The sequence below is a fragment of the Stenella coeruleoalba genome (genome assembly GCF_951394435.1).
Source record: "Stenella coeruleoalba genome assembly, chromosome: 6".
NCBI lineage: Eukaryota > Metazoa > Chordata > Mammalia > Artiodactyla > Delphinidae > Stenella > Stenella coeruleoalba.
The window spans coordinates 62,652,173-62,679,089 of NC_137151.1; the positions used below are offsets into that span (position 1 = coordinate 62,652,173).

Below are 26,917 nucleotides of genomic sequence, written 5' to 3' on the forward strand. Positions count from 1 at the left end.
TCAATCCTTTTGGAATGTTTAAAGTCTGGGGAATATATGCTGATATTACACTGTATGATCAGTGTTAAGTGCTGGATGTATCAAGTATGTTGAAATTCAAAGGAGAACAAGATCGCTTCTGCCTTTGGTGGTCTGAGATAGCTTCTTGGGGGAAAGTCGGATTTGGATGGAGAAGTGGAGGTGGGACTACCACAGGGAAGAATACAGAGAGGGTAGAGTGGTTGTTTTTGAAGAAAAAAGAGGAGGGAAATATTCCAGAAAGAAGGAATAGGCCTGTTTATCTGGATCTGACGGTTTGTGTACCATTATGATTAATCACAGGAACGGTTGCCAAGCTTTCACCATAAAAATATTCTCCAGGAGAATTCACCAAGTTCTACGGCTTATTAATGCCTGTTGATGCATTTTATTTTGCATATTCAATGACAGGTGACACTTTTTTTTTAAAGGAATGAAGGCAATAAGATGTTCATTAGAGGACTGGTTTATGTGTGATATTTTAAAACTGAGCAATGTCACTACCCCAAGCAAATTATGAGTCTTTAGTTTTAGCATGTTTTCAGTGTCTTTGAAATTTCTAAATGTATGACTTGACATTTTTACTTAGTACATGTAAATTTATATTTATCAAGAAATTATGAAACAAGGCAGTGTAGTGCTGTGGCACGTGTTTTGATTTGGAATAAAAACAACTTGGTTTATAGTCCTACTTTTACCATTAAATAGTCTTTTCTTTTATGACCTTGAATATATTTCCCATCTGTGAATCTGTGTAATCATGTACAAAATAAGTGAGACTAAACTTAAGTGCATTTTAATCCCAAGTTTTATAGTTGTATAACATTTTTTTTAAAAACCACAATCCTCTTTTATTTTTATGACTTTAAAAAACCACATTCATGATAAATGGGACCTGCACATTTCAAATGTTTTTCTTCTTGGGTAGCAACATAATTTTTCAAGGGCTACATGGCAGCTTTTAGCCCAGTTATATCTTAATGTCAAAGCCAACATCCTAAAGAAACTTAGAGATAAAGGACAATTTAAAAGGAGTTCTTCTTTCTGTTCCTGGTAGGGGCTTGCAAGGAATCCTGAAATATGTGTAATTTAACATTAATTATAGCACTTTATGATATTTTGCAGTTTTAAACTGTATCCACTCATACAACTGAACTTGACCTGAGTGACCTTTTATGAAAGATAATAATGTATTCAAGGCTTACCACTAGGAAAAGTGCATGCTATGTGGAAGATGTATCCACAGGAGGCCAAGAGCTGATGGATGGCTGTCCCACTTATGAGTATAGTCCCAAGGTCCCTCTGGTACCATCTCTCTCAGTTCCCCAGCAGGAACACTATGCTCCCACTCTCTGTGTGTTAGAGAACACATTTGCAGGTTATCAACCAGCACAGAGCATTGATTAAGCATTGCTGATACATCTCTATCAACAGAAACCATGGGGTTGGGGGTGTGCTCAGAACCCCTGCAAGAAAGCCCAGGATACGCTTCTGCATAGATACAGTTTCTCACAGCCCTGAGAAACCCTTTCAGACATTTTCATAAGCCTGGGTCCTATATGAGCATGTAATTCTAGCTTACACATAAATAAATAACATCAGTGCTAACAGTACGTGCATTTTTGTTGTGAGGTAAACTTGTCCTAAATGCCTATTGCTATACATTTTTAATTCCCTTCAGAATAAATAGAAGCTTTTCTTTACAAAGTGGCTAATGAAAGATAAAGCCCTTTTCTTTTGTTTTTCTATCTGATGAGAAAAAATGTCTACATCTTTTTTAAGGTTTGAGAACATAGGAGACCCGATGTTCATTCCCCAAAGCAGATTTGAATTTTCTAGTTTTACTTTTTAATGTTTAAATGTTAGCATATTGTATCAACCAAAATAAGACTATGATTATAAAAACTATAATTCACAATAAACCTGCATTATATGATCATTTGGAGTTAGCCTTGGTTTAGTGTAAAAATCACAGCAAAACACAGGCAGACCAGAATCGAGCTTCTGGCTCCATTAATTGATAGTGTTGTGACTTCTGGAAGTCGCTTAAATTTTTTGAGCCTTTGCTCTCATCTGTTTAATGGGGATGATGATCCAAAATCATAGGGTGGTAAAATAAGATAGTGAGATAATGTGTTTGCCATAACAAAGGTATTAGAAAAATACTACCCTTTTCTCACCTCTCCTTCTTAATCAAGTTGAAAGCACAGGGTAAGAATTTGATGAATCCTTCATTGAAAAAGAAAAATCAAGACCTCACGATTTTATCCTAGGCCTTCTGTTTTCCTTACTGTATACACCTTCCTGAGCCATCTGGATCTCTTTGTTGGCCACAGTTACCACCTCTATGCTGATGGCCCCCTGGTCCAAATCACTTTCCTGTGCTCCAGACCCTTTTATCTATATGCTTTTTAGTAATCTCACATACATGCCCTGTTAAACTCTACATTTTCTAAACTGAGTTTAGCATCGCCCTCCTGCCATTAAAAAAATGCAATAACAATCAAACAATTGCATTCTCTTGCTCTGTTTCCTATCACATGTACCTAAGCTACAAATGTGGGTTATAGCCTGGACTCTTCTCTAACTTTTTCACAACCAATTGCCAAGTCTTGCCCCTTCTACTTCTGAAGTATCTTTGAGATCCATCAACAATTCTCCATTCTTACTGCCACCACCCTACCTCAGGCCACTGTCATCTTTTGCCTGAATTTTTGCAACCAACTTTCAACTGGTCTCTCTGTCTATAGTCATGCCTCTCTCCAATCTGTTGCTCATTTTACAGCCAGAAAAACCTTTCTAAATATACATCATATTGCATCTCTTCTGTGCTTAAAACCCACACTTACCATCCTTCTAATGGTTTAGTCAATGCATCCTTAATATACTTTATTTACAATGGAGTTCACTCCCTAGGCCCCCTTGAAAACTCAAGTATTTGTTGTAGTGTTGCAGCTAACAGCTCTCAATTCTGTCCCTCCCTGGGACTTTCCCTCAGCTGAAGAGAACCTACATGCATAAGGTCATACCCTCCCCAGAGCAGCTGGTATCCAGTGACAGCCCCATTCAGAGGCATAAAATTCCAACCCCCTGAATCCAATCAGAGACAACTCTGAAGGTCCATCCCAATTTCAGAGCTCCCTGGGGGATTGGCTAAAGACTTTGCAGTGACCATATAACAACCCAACTTCTTCCACGCACAGGGAGAGAGAGAAGTTGGGCAGTGGAACGCCCTCACTGACTCACAGGGGTTGATATTGAAACCTCTCCCCAGTAAACTTCCTGCATGAAGACCTCAGCATTGGAGCCAATTTCCAAGAGAAGCCAATATTTGGCACAAGACTCTCCTGTGGACTATTTAGCATTTTGGCCTCATACTGCATGACTTCTTCCCGTTGCACTCTATTTTTTATCTGGTCTCACCTAATTTCAGTTCTTCAACTATATAGTGCTCTATCTTTGAGCCTTGGCACTTGTCCTTTCCTCTGAGCTCTCTCCTCCCTCCTTCTTTTGGTCTTTGTTTAAGTGTCACTTCTTTCAGGAGGCTTTTCTGATCCAGATTCTAGTTAAGTGCATTTCCTTTGTGTTCGCCTGGTATTGGGTTGGCCAAAAAGTTCATTCGGGTTTTTCTGTATGCTCTTATGGAATGAACTTTTTGGCCAACCCAATATTTCCTTCCTTACAGCATTCATCACTTCCACGTTGTGTTGTTACAGCCCATGACCACATCTAGTCCGTATTGTTGACTGGCTATAGGTTCTGTGAGGAAAGGGAATTTTCACCATTTTATCCCAGCACATTTTATGTTAGTCTCTCAAACATTACTTAATCAGTAAAGAACAAGGTAATTACATATACATATATTCTTAAAAGTCTGCAAGCAGGCTAACTTTTTTCCCCTAATAAGTAATCCTTAAAACAGTTTCCTTTACCTGTCAGAGACAAGGATACCATCTATTTTGGCAAAGGCGGAGAAGCCCTTTGGGATGGACAAACTTGGCCACGTGGTCTTCTCTTTTCCCCAGATCCCACCTGCCAGAGCTAGAGCTGAGCCACATGATAGGCCCTTAGTAACAAGAGTGAGTGTCCAGCCAGTGTGAAGGCAACCAGACACTCAGCCTATCAACCATGGGCCTGGAGGTTTTCACACTCCCTGGAGAGCAAAGAATTGTCCAACTACTTTCTAGTTTAGCAATTGATGTGTTAAGTTTCTCAGTCAGTATTTAGTAGCGATTTGCATGTATTTTTAGTTTGACCTACATGATCTCATTTAAAATCCTTTCTAAACTTGACTTAAAGCCAATTTTTCACTTCAGATTTTTTTCCTTCTCTTCTGTCCCAAAGATACATATTTAGATGATCTTTGGTTTTAAACTACAACTGTTTGGTCAGCCTGTTAACAAACACTGGTGGTGGTTTCAGCTGCAGCCTCTTATGATTCTACATCATTAAAAACAATGTGATTATAAACAAATCAAACCTGCACTGGATCTCTCTAGAATCTGACCATTGTGTGCTTCTATCAAGTTCCTAAGCTTGATGAAAAAAACTATATGGTCTCTCTGTTTACCACATCTGGTCTCTATGAAGCATTGTGCTACAGGGGTGGGAAGAGTCTTTAGCAGACAAATATTGACCAGGGGCTGACAGGAAAGATGAAGGTGCCAACAGGTAGATTTCTTTTTCTTTTCCTCCTCTTACAGACAGTTCCAAAGCATAGTGCTGTATATAGCCTATCCAGAGACATCCCACATGGCTGAGTGACCAGTTGGTGGTCACTTGGTGAAGCAGGCCACAGCCATAGTGTACCACCTGACTTAACTCCCCTATCCTCCCAACTCACTGCCGTCTCTCTCTCAGTTGCTCTTCTTTGATTCCATCATGGCCTCAGGCTGTTTTCTAGTCAACCTTGGCTAAGATTAGAGCATAATCCCTTACCTACTGCTTGACGAAATAATTATGAAACACTGTAAATTCCAACCAACACTCCTAACTCCAGCTTAATACTTCTTTTTAGGCTTTATTGTCACTAAGAAAATAGTAGCTATAAGCAAGAGAAAAATCAGGAAGGCTTAATTGAAAAGCAGTAACAATGGTTTTCATTGGTAAGTTTATTGGAGATTTCTAGTTTCTGGTTTGTTTTCTTTTTTTTGTATATTTCTATTTTCATTTTTTTCTGAAGTGCAGGTATTTATGTAGTTAAAGGACTATTAAAAGAAAGCAAATAAAAATATTTTATTTTAAAATATTATAGCTATTATTTTTTTAATCTACTTTTAAGTATTAGTCTAAATTCTCCAGAAAGTGGGCAGAGAGAGAACGTACCTCAACACAATAAAGGCTGTATATGACAAACCCTCAGCTAACATCATACTTAACAGTGAAAAGCTGAAAGCATTTCCTCTAAGGTCAGGAAAAAGACAAGGATGACCACTCTTACCAATTTTATCCCACATAGTTTTGGAAGTCCTAGCCACAGCAATTAGAGGAGAAAAAGAAATAAAAAGAATACAAATTGGGGCTTCCCTGGTGGCGCAGTGGTTGAGAGTCCGCCTGCCAATGCAGGGGACACGGGTTCATGCCCCGGTCTGGGAAGATCCCACATGCCGTGGAGCGGCTAGGCCCGTGAGCCATGTCTGCTGAGCCTGCACGTCCGGAGCCTGTGCTCCACAACGGGAGAGGCCGCAACAGTGAGAGGCCCACGTACCACAAAAAAAAGAAAAAGGAAAAGAAAAAGAATACAAATTGGAAAGGAAGAAATAAAACTGTCACTGTGGATGATATGATACTATACATAGAAAATCCTAAAGATGACACCAGAAAATTACTAGAGCTCATCAATGAATTTGGTTAAGTTGCAGGATACAAAATTAATATACAAAAGTCTGTTGTGTTTCTATACACTAACAATGAACTACCAGAAAAAGAAATTAAGGAAACAATCCCATTTACCATAACATCAAAAAGAATAAAATATCTAGGAATAAATTTACCTAAGGAGGCAAAAACCTGTACTCAGAAAACATCTAAGATGCTGATGAAAAAAATTAAAGACAACACAAAAAGATGGAAAGATACACTGTGTTCTTGGATTGGAAGAATCAATATTGTTAAAATGATCATACTACCCAAGGCAATCGACAGATTCAATGCAATCCCTATCAAATTACCAATGGTATTTTTCACAGAACTAGAACTAATAATTTTTAAATTTGTATGGAAACACAAAATAACCTGAAGAGCCAAAACAGTCTTGAGAAAGAAGAACAGAGCTGGAGGAATCACGTTCCCTGACTTCAGACTATACTACAAAACTACAGTAAGCAAAACAGTAAGGTATTTGCACAGAAACAGACACATAGATCAGTGGAACAGGACAGAAAGCCCAGAAATAAACCCACACACTTATGGTCAATTAATCTATGACAAAGGAGGCAAGAATATACCATGGAGAAAAGACAGTCTCTTCAACAAGAGGTGCTGGGAAAACTGAACAGCTACTGTTCAGCTACTGAACAGTTCTAATTAAATTAGAACATTCTCTAACACCATATACAAAAATAAACTCAAAATGGATTAAAGACCAGAATGTAAGACTGGATAGTATAAAACTCCTAGAGGAAAACATAGGAAGAACACTCTTTGACATAAATTGCAGCAATATTTTTTTGGATTCATCTCCTAAAGTAAAGGAAATAAAAGCAAAAAAAAAAAAAAAAAAGAGGGGGACCTAATTAAACTTAAAAGCTTTTGCACAGCAAAGGAAACTACTGATAAAATGAAAAGACAACCTGCCAAATGGGAGAAAATATTTGCAAATGATATGACCAATAAGGGATTAATATCCAACATATATAAACACCTCATACAACTCAACATAAAAAAAGAAACCTGATTATAAATGGGCAGAAGAACTGAATAGATAATTTTCCAAAGAGGAAATGCAGATGGCCAACAGGCACATTGAAAAGATGCTCAGTGTCACTAATCATCGGAGAAATGTAAATCAAAACACAATGAGGTATCATTTCACACCTGTCAGAATGGCTGTCATAAAAAAGAAAACAAATAACAAATGTTGGCAAGGGTGTGGAGAAAAGGGGACCCTTGTACACTGCTGGTGGGAATATAAGTTGGTGCAGCCACTGGGGAAAACACTATGGAGGTTTCTCAAAAAACTAAAAATAGAACTTATCATATGATCCAGCAATTCCACCTTTGGGTATATACCCCCCCAAAAAACCCCAAAAAACCACACTAATTTGAAAGATACATGCACCCCAATTTTCATAGCAGCATTATTTACAAATGCCAAGATATGGAAGCAACCTAAGTGTCCATCAAAAGATGAATGGATAAACAAGAGGTGATGTATATATTTATTGATACAATGGAATATTACTCAGCCTTAAAATAGAATAAAATTTTGCCATTGTCAGCAACATTGATGGACCTGGAGGGCATTATGCTAAGTGAAATAAGTCAGAGAAAGGCAAATACTGTAGAACATCACTTACACGTGGAATCTTAAAAATACAACAAACAGGTGAATATAAAAAAAAAAGAAGCAGAACACAGATATAGAGAAAAAACTAGTGGTTACTAGCGGGGAAAGGGAGCGGGGGGCAATATAGGAGTAAGAGAGTAAAAGTACAGACTTATGTATAAAATGAACTATAAGGATATATTGTACAACACGGGGAATAAAACCAGCATTTTATAACTTTAAATGGAGCATAACCTTTAAAAATCGTGAGTCACTATATTGTACACCTGTAACATATATTATACAACAACTACATTTCAATAAAAAAATAATGATTAAAAATAATAGTATAGGGCTATTAAGTAGCCGATACTTGAATTATTTCTAGACTTTAGTTCCAGAGTCCACGCTCAATAAATACTTGTTGAATTAAGGAATCAATAAAACAATGAATGAATTTTTTTAAAAGTTCTTTCATCTTAGAAGTGTTATTCTGAAACCTCAGGCAGCTTTAACTTGTATCCAGTGAAGGAAAAACAAGCAAATGAAATACTTCTTTGATCAGAGTGCTCCACAAAGACTTAATATTCAGCTACTAATTTTGCAAAATTGGGTAAGGGATAGGAAAATCCTTAGGAAGAACTAACTGTTCACTGCTTAAAACTCATATTGTGTTACCACTTGCTATCCTTTTTTAAAAGTGTGTTATAATCTTTCTGAAATTTTAAAATGCATTAGTGTTTCCACATTTTTGTAGTTGATGTTTTCTGTGTCTAATAGAAGTACACAAGTCTTCAAGTTGAGATGATTCCAGTTTTGCTTTTCTTGCAGGCAAACACTTGAGGTATTTCCCTGCAGAATTTAAGACTGGGATTCCCCAAAGCAATTTCTTCCAGTTAATTGCTCCACTGTGATCTAAAAGATTTTTCTCTCCACTGCTGCTAGAATCTTGATGTAATCAGATAGTGAAGCAAGAGGTACTGACAACCGAGGCCGAGTGATGGCCTCAGCCTTGTCTTGGCACCTTTGTATGAAACAGGCTCTAACTACCAGCTGACAAAGAAGTCAGAGAGGTTGCTGCCACCAGAAAGCCCTTCCTGGAGTTAAAAATCTCAGGTCAGTAGTCTCCAAGAGCTTTGGAAGCTACATTGAGATTTCAGTTTCTTCTACACTCATCCCCCAAAACACACACTTTTTTGCACCCCCAAAAAGTAATATAAAAGGTATATACATATATGTGTGTATGTATAGAACATACACACACTAATCAAAATACATCCTAGTACCACATACATCCTAGTTCATTGTCCTGGGGATAGGGTATAAGAACATTTTTCTTAGAAGAAAGGACTATATATTTTAAAAGACATCCCCACAGAACTTTATTTTTGTAACATGCTTTCATTATTTTTCTGAGGTAGAAAGGACACTGTAAAGAACCAATAAAATTGCTAGCTTCCACATTGGTTTAATGTCTGCAGATGGAATTAAAAACACTTTAATGTGCCCTCCAGTGCAATGTTACCACTTCCTGGCCATGTTTAAATTGGGTTTAAGTGCTTCGATGTCTGCCAATAGCAATATCCATGTTAAACAGTGATTGTGAGGCACGTAAAATGGTTCACCAATGTTTTTGTCTGAAGTCTCCCATGCTGTCTTTATAGAGAGGAACTAAGTACAAGATATTGGATATTTTCTGTGCACAATGGATGAAATATTTAAATATAGTTGTTGTTGGGAAGGTGTAACATTCAGATGTCTTAACTGCTCTGTATTTTTCTCTTTTATTTGTACACAACTATGGTGAGCTTCACTTTGCAGTAGAACACATCTCAGTTTCCTTTTATTTCATGGCTAATTGGTAGAAAGGAAAGGGCAGATGTGAATCCATCTCCCTACTTAATCCTTAGAGCATCATAAAAATGAAAACTTCTCAGTCTTACTTTGTAGTCCCTTTGATCCAAGAAGTAAAATAATTGCACACATTAACTCACTCCTCCACAAGTGGTTAAAAGGTATGAGCATCATTTGTTTAGAAATCAAGCTCTAAATATTTAATAACAGATTCAAAGATGTCTCATCAGTTTAGTGATGCTATTCTCTAACTGAAGTACAATATTTACCTATGAAAAATGGGACTGATTTATTGTCTTATTTCTTGTGTTTATAAAAAAAATCAAGCAACTATTCATTGGTTCTTGACTCTGTTCCGTATGCTAAGAAAATGAAATGTTGATTTTTCTCTTCTCTACTTCTTTATGTTCCAATCGTCCTCTTTCTATGTCTAGGTTTATTAAATTCACTAGTAAAATAAAACATCTTGCTCAGTTCTGATAGTATGTGTGACCAGAATCATTCTTTAAAGCATGTTCATACTGAGACTAGCTCTTCTTACTCTAAGTGAATCTTATTTTCCCAATGATTTTTTTTGTTTCCAAGAAGACACAAGAGCTTTGGGATGCACTGCTAAGAGTAGAATAATTAAATTCATCTTACAAAGTAAGCTTTGTACTCACTATTCCTTAAGATAATAGAAACAGTTAAAACTAATACAAATATGAGAAACACATACTGTAGAAAAATTATCCTTTTTTAAACTTCATACAATTTGTGGTTTATTTATTCGCAGGTTTAAGGTATTATTCTTTTTCCAAGATAAAATTATTTGATAAATGTTTTGAAAATTTATGAGTACATCCAAATACTAAATGGAAAAAAAAAAAGCAGCAGTTCTAATATCTTTGTGTTTGGAGATACCTGATGAATAAGTGGGCAGCTTTTCTCACTCACTGTCTGTGTCCTTAAATGCAATTCCACGCAACCTAGATGCCACTGGGGCACTAGAGATCCATGTCAGGTACAGCATTGCTATATTTTGTTATTTTTTCCCTTTTCCGCTTTACCGTAAAACAATTACCTTTCACATATAAAGCTCTCATTAAATGTAAACCAGTTAGAATGATTACCAACATGACCTTAAAGGAGTATCCAAGCAGACAGTGAGGCCTGTATCCTGAAAGCATCCTCACCTGGCAACCGGCCCACTCTCTGCACTGACCTGATGGAGCTTCTGATCCAAAAACTCATACTATGGGGTCAAGTCTGCCTCAAGGTTAAAGCCTCAATATAGTATTCCAAACTTTTAAATAACCTCTTTGCTCCGTGTCCATTTCACCTGCTTTATGTCTAAACTGATTATAAAGTTCATTCACCGGAATGAACCTTGTTCTACAAAACCTTACCATTATATTCCCTGGACTATAATGTACATCAGTTCTACCAGCTGTTCTTTAGTTGGAACCCTAGTTTCCATTATTCTTCTTTTGGTAAGAATGCCAGGCTTCACTTTGGGCAAATAACCTCTCCTCATTTTTGTGCAGTCAAGGCATCTTGTCAAGAGGAAGAGTGAATGACTCAGGTTGGGCCAACTGGGTTTTCTCTCTTTAAATTTGGAACCTTGAGCAGGTTGAACACAAGGACAGAAAAAGTAGTCAGAGTCTGTTCATTTTGGAAATGGTACTCTGATGGTACCAAAGTGGTATTTTGGCACTTTAGAGCCTTGTTCATAGCTTTTTCTCTGAGTCCTCTTTCTTTAGCCTTCCTGTGAATTTTGAACTACAAAATATCCTTATAATACATTATTTTCTCTTGAAGTTAGCCATAGCTGATTTTGTTGCTTATAACCAAAAGCTTCTAGCTGAAATATGCTGCTTTCTTGAGTGTAAGTCTGAACTGCATCTATATTCCTTATGGATTTCATCAACATAATTATTTCTGAATGTATACTTTTGGGAAAAGTTTGACAGTTTTAGAAATGGTTTCAGAGAGGACAGGATACCGGCTTGCATTTTAGGCCTAGTTAAAGATAAGAGTAAATTAAAATATAAGATTCCTGGTCGTGTAATAAGTATTTGTTTGGGTGCCTATGAAGAGCACATTTCTATGTTGGATTAAGAAGGGGATATAAAATAAGAAAAGATCCATATATCCATACTGAAGGAAGGTTTAATTTAACAGTCTAATGAGGTTGTATTAGACATAATTACAGAAAGTTAAACAAAAATGTAAAATATCTTAAATAAAAATTAAACCACAATACAAAAAATGTCATAAGGCAATCACAGGATTCATTCCCAAATGAGAGATAGAGACAAGTGCTATGATGTCAGAGGAAGGCGAGACACCTATGCTTTGAGGGATCTAAGAAAGTTTCATAGAGGCCTGGAGGAGATTGGGTTGAACTGGGCCAAGAAGGATGGGGTAACCAGTAGAGGAGTATTGTTAATTCAAGGGTATCCCTCAACTCTGCAAAGCATGCCAAACAAACCACAAGAGAGGACAGCAGCAGAGGATACATAATAATTCCCAAACTGGCCTCTGGCACACTGACACCTCACTCCTTTTACATCCTCCAACTCAACTCTCACATTAGCTTTCCGACTTTCTGTTCGCTCAGATCATCTGACTTGGCAACCCCTCTGATCAAATCTCAGGGCCCTTGATTCCCCCTCCACCCCCATTTTACTCGAAGGTTGAAAATTGCCTCCTTCCTCCAATATTGATTTTGGAGTGTCCTCTTGGTGATGCCCTTCTTCCAACTGGCTCCTCTCCTGATAGAAAACTGTCCTTTTGAGGAGCACCTCCTGGGTTCATGCCAAGCTTCTCTCCTTTACAGTCCCCATAGGCTGTACTCAAAAACTGTGAGGAGGTGGAGAGGCTGAGGGAAAGAGACTCCAGAGTGATAAAGTACAGGCAAAATAGCATGAGGCCAAGGGCAGAGGTAGAAAAGTTTATGATGTATTCAGGGGAACAGCTCTGACTGACTGAGGTGACAGGATTGAATGGGAGAATTGTGAAAAATTAAAATGATATAACGGGTTGGAGTTGACAACAGTGATGGAACCAGAATAATCAGTATGGATTTTATCTGTAGATAATGGGAACACACCAATTGTTTTTAAGCAGCACCATCTATATAAACATTGACTGGATTTTAGAAAGATTAATTTGGGAAGGTTATACCGCTAGATTGAAAACAAGATACTCTTGCAATAATCTAGATATGAAGAGATGAGTCCTTGGCTAGATGGTGACAGCAGATATGGAAATAAGTGACTGACATGAGAGGCATAATAATGTTCCTAAGACCCCAAATGGTTTTTATCATGCTGGGCTTATGCAGAATAAATTACCAGTGATTATTCTACAGACTTCAGAGCAAGCCATGATAATAAGAAAAAAATGATTCTTACTATTTTATCCAGATTGGTTGTCAACAATAGACTGATCTTCAAAATTCTTCTCCCTGAGAGGCACAGACATAGAATAATAAGTATTGTTACCAAAATGGTGGCCTAGGAGACCCCAGCCTCCATCCTCCCACAAAGATCAACCATGAGACAACTATCCATGAACAAAAACAGCTTTGGGAGAGCTCAGGAGCCCACTTCAGAAACTCCAGCAACACAGTAGAACAAAACACCTGAGAACACAAAATTGGAAGGAAGAACAGCTTTATTTTGTCTGTATTATTCCAAGCCCCAGGCTGGCATTGTTCAGCACCAAGAGGGAACACCCCAGGTAGAAAGATTTTCCTTCCCTGGGAAAGGGAGAATGGGGTGAGCGACCCACTTCCCCAGCCTTTTGGGGCACTGCATGAAGGACCCGCTTTTAGTTTCATGGAAGAGACCAGTATAGCTGAGATGTATGGAGATGGCTAGAAACAAGGAAGGAGAGCCGGGGCTATCAATGTCAGCCCTGTAACGGGAAAAACCACGGCTCCCAGTGACCTGCCCTGGAGAGGACCCTTGTAGCTTTTGCCACTGAAGAAACCAATGGCTAGCATAGGCACTGCAGACCTCCTGCAGATTTCACTAGTTTTTGTCCCACAGGTATTAGCATCTGCATACACCTACTGCCTGACTCCCTTCCTGTTTCCTCTTCCCTGACGCTGCTAGAGCCCAGGATCCTCCCCAGCAGCCATCCTAGGCTTCTGCATCTGTGCGAGTGCAGGATGCCAGCCTAGACCCCCCACAGCTGAGTTCCACCATCATGCCCTCACTCGAGGCTAGCCTCTAGCTGGGCTCCTGCACCTCGCTGGCCTGATGCTTGTCAGAGTCTGTGTTTGTCTCTGTGGTGAGACCCTGTAGCCACGGAAGTGCATACCAACAGCCAAGGCCACCAGAGCTGTGTGTGGGCTCGGCTTTGGTCTTAACTCCTATTACTGGCCTGCAGCACCGTGCTCAGCCGCGGCTAGCCTACCCAGTCAGGCACCTGCATGATCCCTGCCCAAATCCTGCCACCGGCCTTCACTGCTGTGCAAGTGCCTGGGGTGAAATCCTGCAGTCACAGGAGTGCACACAGATAGCCAGGGCCCCCACAGCTGCCAGAAAGCCCCTAGCGACCCTGGCTCTTGAGGCTGACCCTGGTCCCACCACTATGCGCAAGTCTGCCACCAGTCCTACTACTAGCCAGGTTCTTGCAGCTAGGCTCCGCAGCTGCGTGTGTACACACCACCTGTTCCAGCCACCACCACTGATTGCCATAGTCCCTCACTGCTGGACCTATAGGTGCTGCCGAGGACCCTGACAGTCCTAGCAAACACTGCAGACTCCCCACAGTGCTCATCAAGGACCACAAATTTGTCAAAGCTGTGGAACGTAGCAGCCTGAGCTGATAAGACATCACATCCCCCCATACTTGAAGCTGCCACATGCTCCAGCACTTGGTGCCCTGCACCTCTAGACCTGGGGTCACAGCATGCTCCAGCATGCCTCCACTTACAGGTAAAGGTCTTTTCTTACTGAAGTTAAATCCATAAAGTCTGAAAGAAATGATTTCTTCAAATGCACAGACACGCACACAAAGCTATAGGGATCACAATGAATCAAGGAAACATGACACCACCAAAGGAGTACAGTAAACTCAGGAATTGACACCAAAAGAATGGAGATAGATGAATTGCCGGACAAAGATTTCAAAATGAAAACTAAGCCCAGAGCTTCCCTGGTGGCACAGTGGTTGAGAGTCTGCCTGCCAATGTAGAGGACAGGGGTTCGTGCCCCGGTCCAGGAAAGTCCCACATGCCGCGGAGGGGCTGGGCCCGTGAGCCATGGCCGCTGGGCCAGCGCGTCCAGAGCTTGTGCGTCCGGAGCCTGTGCTCCACAACGGGAGAGGCCACAACAGTGAAAGGCCCGCATACCACAAAAAAAAAAAAAAAAAAACTAAGCCCAAATTTACCAGAAGCAGGGATATAACAAAGATCAGAGAAGAAATAAACAAAATAGAGAACAGGAAAACAATAGAAAAGATCAAAAAAAAATAAGAGTTGTTTTTTGGAAAGAAACAAAATTGACAAACCTTTAGCTAAAAAAAGGAGAGAAAGGACTCAAGTAAAATTATGAGTGAAAGCATAGACATTACAACTGATATCACAAAAAAAACCACAAAGAATAATTATACGCCAAAAATTTGGACAGTTTGTAAGACATGGATAAATACCCAGACACATACAACCTACCAAGTCTGAATTATGAAGAAATAGAAAATCTGAATAGACCAATAACAAGTAAGAAATTGAATCAGTAGTCAAAACCCTTCCAACAAAGCAAAGCCCAGGACCAGATGGCTTCACTGGTGAATTCTACTAAACACTTAAAGAAGAATTAATACCAATTCTTCTCAACTCTTCCAAAAAATGAAAGAGGCAGGAACACTCACAACCTCATTTTTACAAGGCCAACATTACCCTAATACCAAAGCCAGATAAAGGTACTACAAGAATAGAAAGGTTGGGCTTCCCTGGTGGCACAGTGGTTGAGAGTCTGCCTGCCGATGCAGGGGACACGGGTTCGTGCCCCGGTCCAGGAAGATCCCACGTGCCACGGAGCGGCTAGGCCCATGAGCCATGGCCGCTAAGCCTGCACATCCGAAGCCTTGCTCCGCAACTGGAGAGGCCACAACAGTGAGAGGCCTGGGTACCGCAAAAAAAAAAAAAAAGAATAGAAAGGTAAGGCCACTATCCCTGATAAATATAGGTGCAAAAATTCTGAACAAAATACTACCAAACTGAATTCAAGAGCACTTTAAAAGAGTAGTACAACATAAGTAAGTGAGATTTATCCCTGGGATGCAAGGATGGTCCAACATTCACAAATCAATAAATGGGATATATCACATTAATAGAATGAAAAGCAAAAATCATATGATTATCTCAATAGATGCAGAAAAAACATTTGACAAAATTCAACATCCTTTCATGATAAAATCTCAACAAATTGGGTATAGAAGGAACATAACTAAACATAATAAAGGCCACATATTATAAATCCATAGGTAACATCATAACATTGAAAGATTAAAGGTTTTCCTCTAATATCAGGAACAAAACAGGGATGCCCAGTCTCATCACTCCTATTATAGTATTAGAAGTCCTAGTCAGAGCAGTTAGACAAGAAGAAGAAAGAAAAGGCATCCAAATCCAAAAGGAAGAAATAAAATTGTTCTGTTTGCTGATGACATGATCTTGTATATAGAAAATCCTGGACTTCACCAAAAATCTGTTGGAACTAAAAAAGAGTTTAGTAATGCAGGATACAAAAATCAATGTACAAAAATTACTTGTATTTCTATACATTAAAAATGAACTATCTGAAGAAAAAATAAAACTCCAATATCATCAAAAATGATACTTAGGAATAAAATTTTTTTTTTTTTTCATACGTGGGCCTCTCACTGTTGTGGCCTCTCCCGTTGCGGAGCACAGGCTCTGGAAGCACAGGCTCAGTGGCCATGGCTCACGGGACCAGCCGCTCTGCAGCATGTGGGATCTTCCCAGACCGGGGCATGAACCCGCGTCCCCTGCATCGGCAGGCGGACTCCCAATCACTGCACCACCAGGGAAGCCCACTTAGGAATAAATTTAACCAAGGAAGTGAAAAATCTATACACTGAAAATGACAAGACATTGATGAAAGAAATTGAAGACTCAAATCAATGGAAAGATATCCATGTTCATAGATCAAAAGAGTTAAAACTATTAAAATAGTTTTACTTCCCAAAGCCATCTATAGATTCAATGCATTTCCATCAAAATTTCAATGGCATTTTTCACAGAAATAGAAAGAATAATCCTATAATTCATATGAAACCACAGAAGACCCCAAACAGATAAAACAATCTTGAGAAAGAGCAGAGCTGGAGGCAGCACTATACTACAAAATTATAGTAATCAAAAGAGAATTATATTGTCTTAAAAAAGACACACAGACCAATGGAATGGAATCGAGAGCCCAGAAATAAGCCCATGCACATATGGTCAACTGATATTTGACAATGGAGCCAAGGATACTGAAAGGAGAAAGGATAGTCTCTTCAATAACTGGTGCTGAGAAAACTGGGTATTCACTTGCAAAAGAATGAAATTGAATCCCTATCTTACACGACTTACATAATTGTCTTGAAATGGATTAAGGACTTAAATATAAGACCTGTAATCATAAAACTCCTGAAAGAAAATATAGGAGGTAAGCCCCTTGACATAGGTTTTGGCAGTAATTTTTTGGACATGACATCAAAAGCAGAAGCAACAAAAACGTAAATCAGAAAGTAGGAGTACATCAAACTAAAAGCCTTCTGCACAGCAAAAGAAACAATCAACAAAATGCAAAGGTAACCTACAGAATGAGAGAAAATACTTGCAAACTATGAATCTGATAAACAGTTAATATCCAAAATATGTAAGGAACTAATAATTCAATGACAAAAAAATCCCCAAAACATCTGATTTAAAAATGGGCAGAGGATTTGGACAGATATTTTTCTAAAAAACACATGAATGACAAACAAGTATGTGAAAAGTTGGTTAACATCACTAATCATTAGGAAAATGCAATGTAAACCACAATAAGATATCACCTCATAACTGTTAGAATGGCTATCATCAAAAAGAAAAGAAAAAATTAATTCTGATGAGGATGTGAAGAAAAGGGAATACTGTTGCCTTGCTGGGTGGGAATGTAAATTGGTGCAGCCCCTCTGGAAAACATTATTGAGGTTTCTCAAAAAAATTAGAGGTAAAACTCACATATGATCCAGCAAATTCACTTCTGGGTATATCTCCAAAGGAAATGAAATCACTATCTCAAAGAGATATGTGTACTTCCATGTTTAATGCAGCACTATTCACAACAGCCAAGACATGGAAACAACCTAAGTGTCAACTGATGGATGAATGGATAAAGAAAACGTGGCAAATATATCTATAGCAGAATATTATACAGCCATAAAAAGAAGGAACCCTGCCATTTACAACAGCATAGATGGACCTTGAAAGCATTATGCTAAGTGAAATGAATCAGAGAGAGAAAGACAAATACTGTATAATCTCGTATGTGAAATCTGAAAACGCTGAACTCATAGAAATTAGAATGGTGGTTGCCAAGGGATGAGGGGTAGGGGAAATGAGAAGATGTTGGTCAAATGCTACAAACTTTCAGTTAAAAGATGAAAAGTTCTGGTGATCTAATGTACAGTGTGGCAATTATAGTTAATGATACAATATTCCATACTTAAAGGTTGCTATGAGAGTAGAGTTTTAATATTCTCACCATAAAAACAACTACAAAATGGTAATCATGTGAGGTAAAGGATGTGTTTACTAACCTTATCTGGTAAACATTTCTCAGTACACACACACACACACACACACACACACACACATATCAAAACGCCTCACTGTCCACCTAAATTTACTCATGGTTATATGTCAATTATATTTTAGTATAGCTGAGAAAAAAGAATAATCAGTACTGTAATATTATAGTAACTCACATTCTAAAGTCTACTTAATGAAGTTTTCTTCCAGACAGCAATATTTTCTCCAATTTTAATATAGTTTGAAGCATTTTCTTATAAGCCTTGGCCTCTGTAGAGGGCAGTTTGGTATTACTTTTTAATGATTAAGAATACATAGCCTTCAAGTATCTTCAGGAATGTGATATGAATTGGGTAGGATGCTACTTACCTAGTCATGTTGTAGTTTTGATTCAAGCTTTTCCAGATCCATTGTTGGAGGCAAGGAAAGTACATAAGTCTCTGAAGTGAGCCCTGGAAAACAAGGTATGATTCACGTTGCTGCCATATTCAGAAAGACAAATGCCATATCATTTTCTATGAATCATTTCAATTGTTTCTGAGCAGGTGACACATGGCAAATAAGCCTTACTCCATAGGAGAGGCCTGTGTTTGCTCCTCTGTGTGCTGGTATCACCGTCTTCCACTTCTCACTTACTGTGGCATAGACACAAATGCGGCCAGGGCAAGTGCTTTGCTGAATTAATCACTTAAAACTTTTTGTTTTGTGTTATTTTTAAAATAAACTAGAAAATATATTTTTTGTGCTGATAAAAGTAACTCATACTTCATTTTTTAAAAATGCAAGCTAAAGGTGAAATTCATAAAAGTACAAATATTCAGAAAGCACATCCAAATACCAACACTTAGAGACACTAATGTATGATGTATATGCTTCTACACATGTTTATGAATTTATACATACATGAACTTATAAGAGTTTTAAAGAGTTGAAAAATGGTTAAAATAAGTAGAAATGTTTTCAAACACACTCCCCTTTTTGGTATTTTCAAATACATACATATACACGCATTCCAATTGTGATTATAAGAAGAATACATGAATAGATATGGGAGGGTACTTATGATGAAAATTTTGAATCTCATAGGGGTCTGCCCCAGGACCAGAAGCTGATTTAGTAAATGTTTGTAACTGAAAGTTTCTATACACATTTTATTGAAAAGTGCTCCCCTAGGTGGATTAATATTTGGAAGCAAGCCTGTTGATAATTTTGTCTTTGCTACCACTAAGAAGCAGCACACAAAATCCCGCTTCACTCCTCTGTCCACTGGAGTCAAGTAAATTAAATAGTATAGCCTCCATACGTGGGAGCAAGGAGTGGGGACTTTTCACCAGCATCAGTGCCTTCACTGGTGAGAGAGAGAAAGAAAGAGAGAGAGGCATGCAGAGATAACAGAGACAAAAAAGACAGAGACAGAGAGACAAAGAAAATCAGAGAAAGCTCTATAAGACGAACCATCCACCTCACTAAAAATAACTCAATTTCGTTTCTTTTTATGGCTGAGTAATATTCCATTGAATATATGTGCCAAATCTTCTTTATCCATTCATCTGTTGATGGACACTTAGGCTGCTGCCATGTCCTGGCTATTGTAAATAGAGCTGCAATGAACATTTTGGTACATGACTCTTTTTGAATTATGGTTTTCTCAGGCTATATGCCCAGTAGTGGGATTGCTGGGTGGTATGGCAGTTCTATTTTTAGATTTTTAAGGAACCTCCATACCGTTCTCCATAGTGGCTGTATCAATTTACATTCCCACCAACAGTGCAAGTGGGTTCCCTTTTCTCCACACCCTCTCCAGCATTTATTGTTTGTAGATTTTTTGATGTTGATCATTCTGACCGGTGTGAGATGATATCTCATTGTAGCTTGTTTTTTTTTTTTTTTTTTTTTTTTTTTTGCGGTACGTGGGCCTCTCACCGTTTTGGCCTCTCCCGTCGCGGAGCACACGCTCCGGATGTGCAGGCTCAGCGGGCCCAGCTGCTCCGCGGCATGTGGGATCCTCCTGGACCGGGGCACGAACCTGTGTCCCCTGCATCGGCATGCAGACTCTCAACCACTGCGCCACCAGGGAAGCCCTCATTATAGTTTTGATTTGCGTTTTTCTCATGATTAATGATGTTGAGCATTCTTCCATGTGTTCATTGGCAATCTGTATATCTTCTTTGGAGAAATGTCTTTTTAGGTCTTCTGCCCATTTTTGGATTGGGTTGATTTTTTTTTGTTATTGAGCTGCATGAGCTGCTTGTAAATTTTGGAGATTAATCCTTTGTCAGTTGCTTCATTTGCAAATATTTTCTCCCATTCTGAGGGTTGTCTTTTGGTCTTGTTTATGGTTCCCTTTGCTGTGCAAATCTTTGAAGTTTCATTAGGTCCTCTTTATTTTTGTTTTTATTTCCATTTCTCTAGGAGGTGGGTCAAAAAGGATCTTGCTGTGATTTATGTTGTAGTGTTCTGCCTATGTTTTTCTCTAAGAGTTTGATAGTGTCTGGCCTTACATTTAGGTCTTTAATCCATTTTGAGTTTTTTTGCGTATGGTGTTCGGGAGTGTTCTAATTTCATACTTTTACATGTACCTGTCCAGTTTTCCCAGAACCACTTACTGAAGAGGCTGTCTTTTCTCCACTGTATATTCTTGCCTCCTTTATCAAAGATAAGGTGACCATATGTGCATGGGTTTATCTCTGGGCTTTCTATCCTGTTCCATTGATCTATATTTCTGTTTTTGTGCCAGTACCATACTCTCTTGATTACTGTAACCTTGTAGTATGGTCTGAAGCCAGGGAGCCTGATCCTTCCAGCTCCGTTTTTCTTTCTCAAGATTGCTTTGGCTATTCAGGGTCTTTTGTGTTTCCATACAAATTGTGAAATTTTTGGTTCTAGTTCTGTGAAAATTGCCATTGGTAGTTTGATAGGGATTGCATTGAATCTGTAGATTGCTTTGGGTAGTAGAGTCATTTTCACAATATTGATTCTTCCAGTCCAAGAACATGGTATATCTCTCTATCTATTTGTATCATCTTTAATTTCTTTCAACAGCGTTGTATAATTTTCTACATACAGGTGTTTTGTCTCCTTAGGTAGGTTTACCCCTAGATATTTTATTCTTTTTGTTGCAGTGGTAAATGGGAGTGTTTTCTTAATTTCACTGTCAGATTTTTCATCATTAGTGTATAGGAATGCTAGAGATTTCTGTGCATTAATTTTGTATCCTGCTACTTTACCAAATTCATTGATTAGCTCTAGTAGTTTTCTGGTAGCATCTTTAGGATTCTCTATGTATAGTATCATGTCATCTGCAAACAGTGACAGCTTTACTTCCTCTTTTCCAATTTGGATTCCTTTTATTTCTTTTTCTTCTCTGATTGCTGTGGCTAAAACTTCCCAAACTATGTTGAATAATATTGGTGAGAGTGGGCAACCTTGTCTTGTTCCTGATCTTAGTGGAAATGCTTTCAGTTTTTCACCATTGAGGATGATGTTGGCTGTGGGTTTGTCATATATGGCCTTTATTATATTGAGGAAAGTTCCCTCTATGCCTACTTTCTGCAGGGTTTTTATCATAAATGGTGTTGAATTTTGTCGAAAGCTTTCTCTACATCGATTGAGATGATCATATGGTTTTTCTCCTTCAATTTGTTAATATGGTGTATCACATTGATTGATTTGCATATATTGAAGAATCCTTGCATCTCTGGGATAAATCCCACCTGGTCATGGTGTATGATCCATTTAATGTGCTGTTGGATTCTGTTTGCTGGTATTTTGTTGAGGAATTTTGCATCTATGTTCATCAGTGATATTGGCCTGTAGTTTTCTTTCTTGGTGACATCTTTGTCTGGTTTTGGTATCAGGGTGATGGTGGCCTCGTAGAATGAGTTTGGGAGTGTTCCTCCCTCTGCTATATCTTGGAAGAGTTTGAGAAGGATAGGGGTGAGCTCTTCTCTAAATGTTTGATAGAATTCGCCTGTGAAGCCATCTGGTCCTGGGCTTTTGTTTGTTGGAAGATTTTTAATCACAGTTTTAATTTCAGTGCTTGTGATTGGTATGTTCATATTTTCTATTTCTTCCTGGTTCAGTCTCAGATGGTTGTGCATTTCTAAGAATCTGTCCATTTCTTCCAGGTTGTCCATTTTATTGGCATAGAGTTGCTTGTAGTAATCTCTCATGATCCTTTGTATGTCTGCAGTGTCAGTTGTTACTTCTCCTTTTTCATTTCTAATTCTATTGTGTTGAGTCTTCTCCCTTTTTTTCTTGATGAGTCTGGCTAATGGTTTATCAATTTCGTTTATCTTTTCAAAGAACCAACTTTTAGTTTTATTGATCTTTGCTATCATTTCCCTCATTTCTTTTTCATTTATTTCTGATCTGATCTTTATGATTTCTTTCCTTCTGCTAACTTTGGGGGTTTTTTGTTCTTCTTTCTCTAATGGCTTTAGGTGTAAGGTTAGGTTGTTTATTTGAGATGTTTCTTGTTTCTTAAGGTAGGATTGTATTGCTATAAACTCCCTCATAGAACTGCTTTTGCTGCATCCCATAGATGGGATCCCATAATGATCCCTTGATCATTATGTAGTGCCCTTCTTTGTTTCTTGTAATAGTATTTATTTTAAAGTCTATATTGTCTGATATGAGAATTGCTACTCCAGCTTTCTTTTGATTTCCATTTGTATGGAATATCTTTTTCCATTCCCTCACTTTCAGTCTGGATGTGTCCCTAGGTCTGAAGTGGGTCTCTTGTAGACAGCATATATACAGGTCTTGTGTTTGTATCCATTCAGCCAGTCTATGTCTTTTGGTTGGAGCATTTAATCCATTTACATTTAAGGTAATTATTGGTATGTATGTTCCTATTCCCATTTTCTTAATTGTTTTGGGTTTGTTATTGTAGGCCTTTTCCTTCTCTGGTGTTTCCTGCCTAGAGAAGTTCCTTTAGCATTTGTTGTAAAGCTGGTTTGGTGGTGCTGAGTTCTCTTAGCTTTTGCTTATCTGTAAAGGTTTTAATTTCTCCAACAAATCTGAATGAGATCCGTGCTGGGTAGAGTAATCTTGGTTGCAGATTTTTCTCCTTCATCACTTTAAATATGTCCTGCCACTCCCTTCTGGCTTGCGGAGTTTCTGCTGAAAGATCGGCTGTTAACCTTATGGGGATTCCCTTGTGTGTTATTTGTTTTTCCCTTGCTGCTTTTAATATTTTTTCTTTGTATTTAATTTTTGATAGTTTGATTAATATGTGTCTTGGCGTGTTTCTCCTTGGATTTATCCTGTATGGGACTCTCTGTGCTTCCTGGACTTGATTAACCATTTCCTTTCCCATATTAGGGAAGTTTTCAACTATAATCTCTTCAAATATTTTCTCAGTCCCTTTTTTTTCTCTTCTTCTTCTGGGACCCCTATAATTCGAATGTTGGTGCGTTTAATGTTGTCCCAGAGGTCTCTGAGACTGTCCTCAGTTCTTTTCATTGTTTTTTCTTTATTCTGCTCTGCAGTTGTTATTTCCACTATTTTATCTCCCAGGTCACTTATCCGTTCTTCTGCATCAGTTATTCTGCTATTGATCCCTTCTAGAGAATTTGTAATTTCATTTACTGTGTTGTTCATCACTGTTTGTTTGCTCTTTAAATCTTCTAGGTCCTTGTTAAACGTTTCTTGTATTTTCTCTATTCTATTTCCAAGATTTCGGATCATCTTTACTATCATTATTCTGAATTCTTTTTCAGGTAGACTGCCTATTTCCTCTTCATTTGTTTGGTCTGGTGGGTTTTTGCCTTGCTCCTCCATCTGCTGTGTTTCTCTGTTTTCTCATTTTGCTTAACTTACTGTGTTTGGGTTCTTCTTTTTGCAGGCTGCAGGTTCGTAGTTCCTGCTGTTTTTGGTGTCTGTCCCCAGTGGCGAAGGTTGGTTCAGTGGGTTGTGTAGGCTTCCTGGTGGAGGGGAGTAGTGCCTCTGTTCTGGTGGATGAGGCTGGATCTTGTCTTTCTGGTGGGCAGGTCCATGTCTGGTAGTGTGTTTTGGGGTGTCTGTGGCCTTATTATGATTTTAGGCAGCCTCTCTGCTAATGCGTGGGGTTGTGTTCCTGTCTTGCTAGTTGTTTGGCATAGGGCATCCAGCACTGTAGCTTGCTGGTCGTTGAGTGGAGCTGGGTCTTGATGTTGAGATGGAGATCTCTGGGAGATTTTCGCCGTTTGATATTATGCGGAGCTGGGAGGTCTCTTGTGGGCCAGTGTCCTGAAGTTGGCTCTCCCACGTCAGAGGCACACCCCTGACGCCTGGCTGGAGCACCAAGAGCCTATCATCCACACGGAAAAACAGAAAAAGGATAAACAAATATATCTTTGCTCCCAAAGTCCACCTCCTCAATTTGGGATGATTCGTTGTCTAGTCAGGTATTCTACAGATGCAGGGTACATCAAGTTGATTGTGGAGATTTAATCCGCTGCCCCTGAAGCTGCTGGAAGAGATTTCCCTTTCTCTTCTTTGTTCTCACAGCTCCCAGGGGCTCAGCTTTGGATTTGGCCCCGCCTCTGCGTGTAGGTCGCCTGAGGGCGTCTGTTCTTCGCTCAGACAGGACGGGGTTAAAGGAGCCGCTGATTCGCGGGCTCTGGCTCACTCAGGCCGGGAGGAGGGAGGGGCACGGAGTGCGGGGCGGGCCTGCGGCGGCAGAGGCCGGCGTGACGTTTCACAAGCCTGAGGCGCGCTGTGTGTTCTCCCGGGGAAGTTGTCCCTGGACCCCGGGACCCTGGCAGTGGCAGGCTGCACAGGCTCCCCGGAAGGGAGGTGTGGAGAGTGACCTGTGCTGGCACACAGGCTTCTTGGTGGCGGCAGCAGCAGCCTTAGCGTCTCACGCCCGTCTCTGGGGTCCGCGCTTTTAGCCGCGGCTCGCGCCCGTCTCTGGAGCTCCTTTAAGCAGCACTCTTAATCCCCTCTCCTCGCGCACCAGGAAACAGAGAGGCAAGAAAACGTCTCTTGCCTCTTCTGCAGCCCCAGACTTTTTCCCGGAATCCCTCCCGGCTAGCCGTGGCTCACTAGCCCCCTCAGGCTGTGTTCACTCCGCCAACCCCAGTCCTCTCCCGGTGCTCCGACCGAAGCCCGAGCCTCAGCTCGCAGCCCCGCCAGCCCTGGCGGGTGAGAGACAAGCCCCTCGGGCTGGTGAGTGCCAGTCGGCACCAATCCTCTGTGCGGGAATCTCTCCGCTGTGCCCTCCACACTCCTGTTGCTGTGCTCTCCTCCGCGGCTCCGAAGCTCCCCCCTCCGCCACCCACAGTCTCTGCCCGCGAAGGGGCTTCCTAGTGTGTGGAAACTTTTCCTCCTTCACAGCTCCCTCCCACTGGTGCAGGTCCCGGCCCTATTCTTTTGTCTGTTTTTTCTTTTGCCTTACCCAGGTACGTGGGGAGTTTCTTGCCTTTTGGGAGGTCTGAGGTCTTCTGCCAGCGTTCAGTAGGTGTTCTGTAGGAGTTGTTCCACATGTAGATATATTTCTGATGTATTTGTGGGGAGGAAGGTGATTTCCGCGTCTTACTCTTCCGCCATCTTGAAGCTCCTCCCCTATGAAGTCTTGAAGAAGAAAAACGGCAGAGAATCAGAGGTGCATCTTTTAATGCCAGCCATGGCTGGTTTCATCGGTTCAAGGCTAGAGCCAAACTTCACAACATAAAAGAAAGTGGTGCAGCAGCAAGTGCAGATACGGTATCTGCCTGGGAATTTTCTGAAATGCTTTGAGAAATAATTGATGAAGGCATGTATTCACACGAGCAGGTTTTTAATGTGGGTGAGACAGGACTGTACTGGAAGAGGATGCCAGACCAAAGTTACATCAGTAAGGAGGAAAAGTTGATGCCGGACTAGAAAGCAGCAAAGGATAGGCTAACTCTGTTGTTTGGTGGCAATGCTTCCAGAGATATGAAGCTGAAACTTCTCTTAGTTCTTCATTCAGTGAACCCAAGAGTACTTAAAAACAGCCAAGGGCTCTCTTCCCGGTGTGTGGAAGAGTAACTGCAAAGCCTGGGTTACACAGGCCATTTTCCAGAACTATTTTTCCACCACTTTATCCCCGAGGTACAGAAATATTGCTTGGAGAAGGATGCCCCATTCAATATTCTTTTGCTGCTCGACAGTGCTCCAGGCCACACCCCATTCATGGACAACTTTCATCCCAACGTCAAAGTACTGCATCTGCCACCAAATACTATGTTGCTCATCCAACCTATGGACCAGGGAGTTATAGCGACTTTTAAGAAATATTATTTACGTCAGACTTTTCATCAGGCAGTAGAGGTGAGTGATGAGTCAGGAACAGCCTTGCGACAATTTTGAAAGGCATATAACATCTACAAGGCCATAAAAAACATTGACTTTGCTTGACGTGAGGTTACAGCCATCACCATGAATGGGGTTTGGAAGAAGGTTTGCCTGCAGTCTATTCATAATTTTCGTGGATTTGCAAAGGTGGATAAGGAGTCCAAAGAGGTCTTCAGCAACTTAGTGACCCTCAGCGAGAAGCTGGAGCTAGATCAGCAAGGGGACGACTTCATTGAACTCCTTGCTGTGCAACACAAGGAGCTTACTAATGAAGACCTGATGGAACTGGAAGCCCAGAGAAAGGATGAAGAGAGACAAGAGGAAGAAGAAGTAACTGAAGAACCGAAGAGATTCACAACGCAGGAAATGGCAAGGGGATTTTGTTTATTTGAGGGGGCACTGTTAGTTTTTGAGGCACAGGACCCAAACTAGGCCGGTACACAAAGGTTGCAGCAGTC

General features: G+C 39.9%; 1 protein-coding gene across 1 annotated transcript in view; it reads right to left on the reverse strand.

Annotated features, from left to right (window-relative positions):
* Positions 1-25,684, reverse strand: part of LOC307187806 (sodium channel protein type 1 subunit alpha) — a 204,098-nt gene extending 178,414 nt beyond the window's left edge. Inside the window, exons 1-4 of the mRNA XM_079924343.1 lie at positions 25,540-25,684; positions 18,528-18,610; positions 12,757-12,809; positions 1,224-1,370 (exon numbers count right to left, since the gene is read on the reverse strand). The gene's annotated coding sequence lies outside the window, so the exon portion shown is untranslated. The remainder of the gene's footprint in view (positions 1-1,223; positions 1,371-12,756; positions 12,810-18,527; positions 18,611-25,539) is intronic.
* Between the last annotated feature and the right edge of the window lie 1,233 nt (positions 25,685-26,917).